We start from the raw sequence: 9,248 nt of genomic DNA, 5'->3' as shown, positions 1-9,248 counted from the left end.
CTGAAAAAAATAGGTAAAAAGTCATACCCATGCCAAATGCCAGTGGCTGTAATCCTAGCTGTTCAGGAGGCTGAGATCTGAGGATCATGGTTCAAAGCCAACCTGAGCAGGAAAGTCTGATCTCCAATTAACCACTAGAAAACTGGAAGTGGCTCTGTGGCTCAAAGTGGTAAACACTAGCCTTAAGCTGAAAAAGCTCAGGGACAGCATCCAGTCCCTGAGTTCAAGCCCCATGACTAAAAACAAAAAGTCATACCTGCCTATTATTGATTAAAAAAAAAATCTCTTAGGAATAGAAAGAAACTTACTCAGTGTAATAACTGGTACTTACTAGTATGAAGAGACTGAATGGTGAAAACTTAGACATGGGGCCTCCTCACCCCCCATTCAGTTCTGTTTAGGGGTGGGGGGATTGATTCTGTGCAGCAAGGCAAGAGAAGGGACAGGAATTAATAAAGCAAACTTCATTTCCGGGGACAAGAATTTCCACCTAGGTTATCCAAGAGGACCAATGACACACTTGGATAGCAAATGCAAGGAAGGCTCAGATGGCCCAATCCAGATGATCTTATAAACTCTTGCAATTAGGTGGCCAGTGTTCCAGGTTAGAAAAAGCATGAAAGACCTTTGGAACACTGGAGAAGTCTGTCCCAACTGAAATAAGCCAGGCTCACAAAGACAAATATGTCATGATTTCACTCCAATGTGTGGTCTTAAACTGTCACACATGTAGAATGGTAGAGTCTGGGTATGGAGGCACACACTGGTTATCCTTGCTACTCAGAAAGTGGAGATCACAAGAATCATGGTTCAAGGTCAGCCCAGGAAAAAAAATGTATGAGACTCCATCTCATTCAATAAAAAGCTAGGTGTGAAGGCCTGTGCTTACCAAACCAACTACTTAGAAAGCATAAATAGGAGGACTATAGTCTAGGCTAGTTAGACAAAATGATCTTATTTGAAAAATAACGAAAGGCCAAAGGGTTGGAAGTTTGGCTTAAGTGGTAGAACAACTATCTGGCAAGCACAAATTCCTGAATTCAAATCCTAGAACCCAAAGAAATAATAATAGTAAATTTAGAAGTAATGTTGGTCAAGTATTCTGTGATAGCCAGGCCATGTGTTTACCACATCACTTGTCTAACCTCATCAGATCATCACAACAGCCCTAAAAAGTGAATGTAACAGACCAGAACTGAGGAGCTTGTCAACCCACTAGATAAGGTCATCAGCTAGAAAGTGTAGGAGCCTTGGGTTTAGACCCAGATCACATGACTAATAGAATACATATTCAGTATTTATTACAGTGTTGGTAAAAAAAATCAAGAAGAATGTGTTTGGGATGTGGAGATTGGGAAGATTTGCTTACAATAAAGAAGCCAAAGCTGCACAGACTGGTCATTTGACTACAACTACTTAAAAAAAATGTCTTTATATACCACATACTAGAGGCTGAGATCTAAGGATCATGGTTCAAAGCCAGCCCAGGCAAGAAAGTCAGTGAGACTCTTACCTTCCAATTAGCTACCGAAAACAAAAAAGCTGGAAATAGAGCTATGGCTCAAGTGGTAGAGCGCTAGTCTTGAGCAAGAATTCAAGATTGGTGCCCAAGCCCTGAGTTCAAGCCCCTGACCAACAACAAAAAACAAAACAAACAAAGCCACCATCAGAGATACTATCTCTTAGAATCTTTAGAGTATAATGTTGGAGTCTCATTTCACTCCCAGGCCAAACAGCACAAATCATTGCTTCCTTATAGGCCTCTGTAGCTCTATTTAGGTAAAAGGTTAGCACTGCTCCTGTTTGGGGTATATGCTGTAGGAAATAGCATACAAATGTTCTCTTTTCCAACTGCTGCCCCATATATCACCATGATAGCCTTCCTTGCCAAATTTCAAGGATGTCTGGCTAAAATGCAAGTGTTTTGTTTTGTTTGTTTGTTTTGGAGGTGGGGGGAAGTGGGATGAAGAGCAATGGAGGAGTAGTAACCCTTTTCAGACTCAAAGGGGAACTAAAGCCACTGAGAATGTGTATCCCCTCTGGCCTGGAGACTGAAGTTAGGATGGGGGAAACGCAGGATTCTTTATTCTGGCACTTCTGGTTGGCTGGACTGCCCCAGGACAAGACCTTTGGCGGGGAATCAGCTGGGCATGATTCAGCCCCTAGGAACCCACTTTGTTTTCCACTTTGTTTGGGAGAGGCAGCACCATCTACCTAGTAGGAGCGTCGCAAGGTGACAGCAGAAAATGTGGGTGTTGCTCTTAGCTTCTATGCTGTGGGGATTATCCATGGGTCACTTGGAACCTCATATTTCATACAAGAAGAGATAAATGCAGCCCATGGAAAGAGAAGTAAGGGTCTGACATTCATCAAATGTTCCTCCAGAATCCCATTCTCTTTGCTTACTGCTGAACAGGGCCTGAATCCCTATCTCTTCTGATCTGATACTGGGCCAGAGTATGGGATGATGCCTTGTGTGGGGGGAGGGGAGGGGTCAGCGTCCTTCCATTGTCAGGGCCAGAACACTGCCCAGCTTGAGGAAGTAGGGTGAAAGGCAGGGCATTCCTATCACAGCATCTGGCCCGGAGGCCAGCAGGGCTGGGCATGCTGTTTCTCGGTGCACATTCCTGTCATTGTTTGCCAGGTGAGGCGCAGGCTGAGACCAGAGGCCCCAGCCCTGAGTTTAGATGTGAGAAGTTGGTGAAAATATGCTGTCTATCCACCTATACCTCCCCTTCAGACCATCCTCTACAGGAATGAGTCACAGAATACGCCCTTGAGCCAGTTCACTAACTCTTCCCTCTGCTACAACCACCTGGGGGCTGGTGGAGCCTCTGAATCCTTCAGCCTCCCACTGTCCCCTGAGGGACCTGGCAAGATTATCTGCCTGGAGGTGATGGGACAGAGAGGGACATGATCCTGGGAATGGGGGGGGGGGTTGCAAGTTTAAGGAAAGAGGTGTGTGGGGAGCCAAGGCACCCTGGAGCAGCACAGCTCCCTGGAGGAGGTGACATATGAGCTGGGTGGGGTATGAGCTGGGGAGCTCACCACCACCACCACCATCATCATCAAATTCATGTATCTAGGATGTATATGACATTTATGTATATACTATGTATATGACATTTAGGGACAGCCATGCTCCTTGTGCCAGCCACCACTGGATGGATGTCGTATGTGAACCGCAAGATCATCCTCAGCTATGGCTCAAAAATTGGAGTTCATGAGGACCAGATTCCTTGTGGGAATAGACATTGAAGTTGTACCCTGGCTCTTTTCACCTCTTGTCCTGTCATTAGTGAAAGTCTCTACCTGTTCTAATTTAGTCCTGTCACTCTCTTCCACCTCAGTGCAGAAAGCTGTGGGATGTCTTAAGAGAAAAGGGTAGCAGGGGCTAGGAGATGTGGAGTAGCTGGCAGAGGAAGGTGCCTGGAGCCTGAGGTGGACTGCCAGCTCTGATGTTATGTTTCTGGTGGCTCAGAGAGACTCTGGCCCCTCAGGCTTTTGGTTCTATAAATTCCCCAGGCACTCTCAACAACATTGTCCTCTGATGAGGGAAACTGCTCTGGCTTGGCTCCTCATGGCAAGGGACTGAGGAACCTTGGGGTCTGGTCCAGAGAACTTGGCCGCTTCCAGCTTTCATTGTCTATTTCTGTAGGTGATCAGAGGGCTTCAGCAGGAATGGTCTACTTCCCATAGGACTGGAGTTTGGTTCACTATGTGGGGCTCATTTTGATGATGTCAGGGTTGACTTAATTTCATTCAGTAGGGAAAAGCAAAAGTTAGGACAGGATGCCAGGACCATGGTGAATGGGCAAATATAAGCCAAGTAACTATTACTTGCGCAGGCTAGAAACTTTGGGATTATTCTAGACTCTTCTTTCTATCATTCCCATCATGGTAACTGCAGCTGGGACTTCCTGAGTCTTTCTTGGTCTAGGGCTGTTACTGAACCAAGTTCTCAAGTCCTCTCAATAACCTGTGAAGTAGAATTAATGTTCTCACTCTGCAGACAAGGAAACTAGCAGAGAGGGACCACCTTCCTCTGGCTCTCAGTTTTTGAAGTCCTGTCAAGCCTGTCCTACCTCCAAATCCAGTCAACCTTCTGCCTCTGCCACCACCCCAACGCCCTCTGTATCTCTCAGCTGGACAATGTCTAGTAGGTAGCATTCATGGTTGGCTTACCAGGTGAGAACCAAGCTATAGCTCTATCTTTAGGATCCCAGGACCTCAGAAGCTTCCAAGACACCCTCTAACCCTGACATAAACCTGGGTCACAGAGACTGTCCTCAGAGACCCTTCTTGACTCCCTTACTAGGCCAAGTCTCCCTCATCTGAGACATATCTCCTGGGCAGATTGGGCTTCTGGCTGGGTATCCCTGGTACTCCTTGTGTGCAGATACAGCCTTCAGTATTGGTGAAGTCAGAATTGTGAGTGTGACCTGTTTGTGTTCCTTGCTCCCAGAAACACAGGGACCTTTTTGGGGTGAGACAAGGGTATGGCATACCATTGGAACTGCTGTGTGGTCCTGGGAAAATCACTTAAATACTCTGTCTTGGATTCCTCATCTAATTGGTACAGACATGCTATAGTTTGAGTTATGAATGTATCCCGAAGGCCATTGATATGAAATTTGGCCACTATCCTGTGAATTTTGGAGAGGCAGGGGAATCCTTAGGAAGTACATTGTGGAAGGGAGTTAGGTCATGAAGTGGATCCTGGAACACTGGCTTCTTCCTGTCTTGTTCTTTGCTTCCTGGCTGCCATGAGGTAAACAGATCTCTTCTACACACTCCCAGGATAACCTGTACATTGCTGCCAGAGGCCCAAGGCAACAGGACCAAATGACCACACTTTGAAACATCTAACCCTGTGAATCAAAACAATCTTTTACTCTTGTTAGGTTGATTGTCATAGTGATGGAAAGCTAACATAGGACTGAACAGGGTGGCCCTGATGATTCAGTGAAGAGGAAAAGTGTCTCTATCAGTGCTGGATCTGGCTTCTCTCTCTCTCTCTCTCTCTCTCTGTCTCTCTCTCAAGCCTCAAGTCTCTCCCAGAATATGTGCTACTGGCATAGGTCCTACAGCTCGGCTCCCTGTGTGTTGCCATCCAGCTAGCAACAGCATCGGCCTCTAGTGTCCAGCTTTTAGTAGCCGCTATTGCTGGGCATGGTAGAGACAGAACAAAGACCCCTGGATCATTCAGAGTGGGAAAAATTGCTTTAAATCTGTTTTTCCAAATCACGTTATTTTTAATGTGCTGGGCAGATGCCCACGTGTGCAGGGACACTCAGCTGGGCCAGAGGCGCTTTGTCTCCCTGAAAGGCTCCATTGTGACCCCATACTAGCCTCAATTGATTCCAGAAACAACAGGTCCTTGTGTGGGCCGCAAAGACTGGCTCGCTCCAACCCACGGCTGGCAGCATGAAGCTTTTGCTGCCTCTTTTAGGTCACCATTGGGAGGCCTTCAACCCTCCATTTGGGTGGCTTTGCAAACCAGGCCTGCCACCCGTGGGTTCTGATGAGAGACTCCAGTTCTAGGCTGTTACTGAAGCTCAATTTCTATGAAGTATGTTTTCTCTCAACAGCAGTTCTGATGGCTCTGGGGCAGGATGGCCTCTGGGGCAGGTGGACTTTATGTGATGAAGATTCCTCCCAGGCTATCTTGCCCTAGGTACCCCCAGAACCCCCTACAAAGCACATGGCCATGGCAGTGAGTTCTCAGATGAGAGCTTCAAATGTTGGATTTGGTTGGATTTGAACCACAGCTGCCATGTGCCCATGGGTCACATGGTGGTCCTCTTCCCTGCACAGTTGCTACACCTGTTCATCGCCCCCATAGTGCCACTCCCAAGGGAAATGGATAGCATGAGGGGGAGGATTGGCTCAAGTCAGTCAGTCTGTCATGCTGGAACACTCCTGACAGCCACCCCAATGCCTAGCTCTCCCCCCCAGGGCCCCTGCTAACTGGTATCTGTCAACCAAGTTTCCTCACTTTCACTTCCTGAGAGGCTGGAGGGCAGACCTGCATAAAGACAGGTTGGATGGAACTGTCTGATCACTCATGCAGTCCTGTTTACAGTGCACTGACTTGTGCTCTCCTGGCATCTGGCTTGGCACTGAGTGTTCACATGTGTCTATGTGCTAATAGAGGAGGAGGTGATCTGAGCAGCAACCTCTGGGCTTGGTGGCTCCAGTGATCCCTCATATAAGGTTGGGGGTGGGGGGGGGCTTTTCTCAGCTGGGACCATAAGTTGTTCAGCAGTGAATGGCTGACTCTGCCTTGATTTGTTCCATAGAGCTCAAACTTCTGTTTGTATTATAGACACCAGCTGCTTTAAAATCCTTTCTCAGGCTCATCGGAGGATTTAGCATTTTGTTCGAGTTTTACTTATTTTGTACACTTGTACTGAGGCTTGAACTCAGACCTAGGTCCTGTCTCTTAGCTTTTTAAACATGTTTTATTTTTATTTATTTATTTTTGTCGGCTGTGGGGCTTGAACTCTGAGCCTGAGTGCTGTCCCTCAGCTTTTCAGAGCTCTTCATCTCAAGGCAAGTGTTCTACCATTTGAACCACTGCGCCACTTCCAGTTTTCTGGTGATTTATTGGAGATAAGAGTCTCACGGACTTTCCTGCCCAGGCTGGCTTTGAACTGTGACCCTCAGATCTCAGCCTCCTGAGTAGCTAGGATTATAGGCGTGAGCCACCGACACCTGGCTCCCTTAGCTTTTTTGTTCAAGGCTGGCAGTCTACCACTTGAGTTACAGTTTCATTTCTGGTTTTTTGTTTTTTGTTTTTTTTTTTTTCTGGTCAATTGGAGCCTTATGGACTTTCCTTTCCATCTTGGCTTCAAACTGTGATCCTCAGATCTCAGCATCCTGAGTAGGATTACAGGCATGAGCTTGCAGTGCTGGCTCTTCTATGAATTAATAACACCTAGTTATTCTTGTCCTTTGCAACCTATCTTCTGGACAGACGTTTGGCTTCAAAGTGGAATCCAGGAGCCACCTGAGCAGTCACTTTGTGATGACAGAGCGGTTGAGAGCAGCCTATCCATTTTTCCAGGCTGTGCTAGCAGCCTGGGGCTGTCCCTTATGTCTGGCTTCAACACAATTGCAGGCCTCAAATCTGACCCATCACCTCCATCAGAGCCTGCATAAGGACAAGCCTGGGCTCACTAAGGGAGAGTTCTTCAGAGCCACAATGACAAAGGAGCTGACTCAAAGCAGCTGCAATATCTCACTGTAGAATGATAAGGAGGCCATCTCCTGAGGTCATGGGGAACATGAGAGGAGGCTGCACAAGGCAAGAGTTCCAAGGATGGCCAACAAGATGGCTACATGGTGATGATTAGTTGTTTTATTTTTTTGAGCATTTGGGTGTTGGTGTTACCTGACATGTGTGTGTGTGTGTGTGTGTGTGTGTGTGTGTGTGTGTGTGTACATGTGTGTGCCTGTACTGGGTTTTGAACTCAGGGTCTCATGCTCTTTCAAGTGGTGATGCTCTACCACTTGAGCCATACCTCTACTTCTGGCTTTTTTTTCTGGCTAATTGGAGCTAAGAGTCTCATGAACTTTTCTGATGGGGCTGGCTTCAACTGTGATCCTCAGGGCCCAGTCTCCTGAGCAGCTAGGATTACAGGCTTGTGCTATCTGCTCCTGGACTACCTGATAGTTTTGATTCAAGTTAGGACCATGGAGAAGGCAGCATGTCAGGAATGTCCACATGTTCTTGAGGGTAACACCAGAGTATTCCTTAGAGGCAACTTCTTACCAGTACAACACAACTTCCTGGTGTACACGTATAAGATTTGTCAGAATCAAAAAACTTCGGGGGGAAGGGGTAAATCAACCTCCCACCTTCTTGAGGGGCCACCAGAGGACACAGAGGTGCTTAGCCAATGCCCATCGCTGTGATCTGAGCTCCTCCTGACTGTTTCCCATCAGGCTTCTGACAAACCCCTCCTTCTTAGGCATGGTGGGTTCCCCAAGGAGCAGTGCTCTAGGTAAGCAGGGCTGCCTATCTGCCAAGCCCTTGTACCTGCCACCTTTGAATTCTGGATACAAATAGCTGAGCATTGAGCTGCGGGAGGAGGTGAAGTCATGCCCAGCCCCTTCAGGTGCAATTCAAATAGGATTTGATTCAAATGGGAAATGAAACTGCAAATTTTAAAAAGTGCCTCTGCATAGAAGAAATGAGTCATGTCAGAGAATCAGCTGCAAAATCTCTGATTACAAAGAGTTTTAGAGTTAGAAAAATTTGCAAGTGAAAAACAAGAAAGACCATTTGAAAGTTCCTTTAAATAATTAAAATTTTAAGACATTGAGAAATCCTTCCTTCCTTCTTTCCTTCCTTCCTTCCTTCCTTGTTTGCTCCCTCTCTTTCTCCTTTCTTCCTTCTTTTCCTCCCTTCCTCCCTTTTTTCTTCTGCCAAAATTGAGGCTCATTTGCATCAGGTTTCTAGGTTACTGTAATATGAGACAGTTTTATTGAAAAATTGAGACTTTCCTCAATCAACACTCAGTTTCAGTTTTGTTAAACATGACAAACTTCTCATTGTCTTAAAGTTATAGTTTAATTTTTAAGATAAAGCCCTGACCATTTTTTTTTTTTTACTAAAGATTTACTATGACATTTTGGTTGTGTTAAATGAACCAGTGGGTTTTGGGTAACAATGGTCCTAAGACCACAAACGACCTCCTGAATGTGCCACAAAGGTCCAAACTAGGGCTAGAGGGTGGGGTAGTAGTGGAGCACCTGTCTTCCATGTATAACACCCTGGATTCCACCCCCAGCACTAAAAAACAAAACAAGTCTGAGATCCAGTTTAGTAAAGGGACCTATCTCCAAGTTGGTTGGAATAACAAATGGACGCTAATTAAATCCTCTGCCTAATTAAATCCTCTGCTTCAATTCTTATTCTCTAGTTGCTGACAGGAAGTCAGATAGCTGCTACCTGCAAACTTTCATGGCAGGGAGCTGATGGTGTTTGAGGCTTCTGTTTTGGGTCCCATCTCCGGAATGTCATTCACTTATTTAACCATGGGATCAAGAGGAGCTGGGTTTTTCAGGCCCTAACTTAGAATCTCTTCCTAGTCAAAGGGTCTGCTTGTAGACAAGATATCTCACATCCAAAATGTGGCATTTGTCACTTTTCACCTTACTTTTTACATTGTAGTAGGTCCCCTTTCTCTTCCATGGAGTGGTTTCAGGCCATATGCCTATGCACATCAGTAATTGGAACA

The sequence above is a fragment of the Dipodomys spectabilis genome, unplaced genomic scaffold (genome assembly GCF_019054845.1).
Source record: "Dipodomys spectabilis isolate Male_0828 unplaced genomic scaffold, ASM1905484v1 ptg000187l, whole genome shotgun sequence".
NCBI classification, from domain to species: domain Eukaryota; kingdom Metazoa; phylum Chordata; class Mammalia; order Rodentia; family Heteromyidae; genus Dipodomys; species Dipodomys spectabilis.
The sequence above is the reverse complement of the archived record's forward strand: the minus strand, read 5'-3'. Positions refer to the sequence as shown.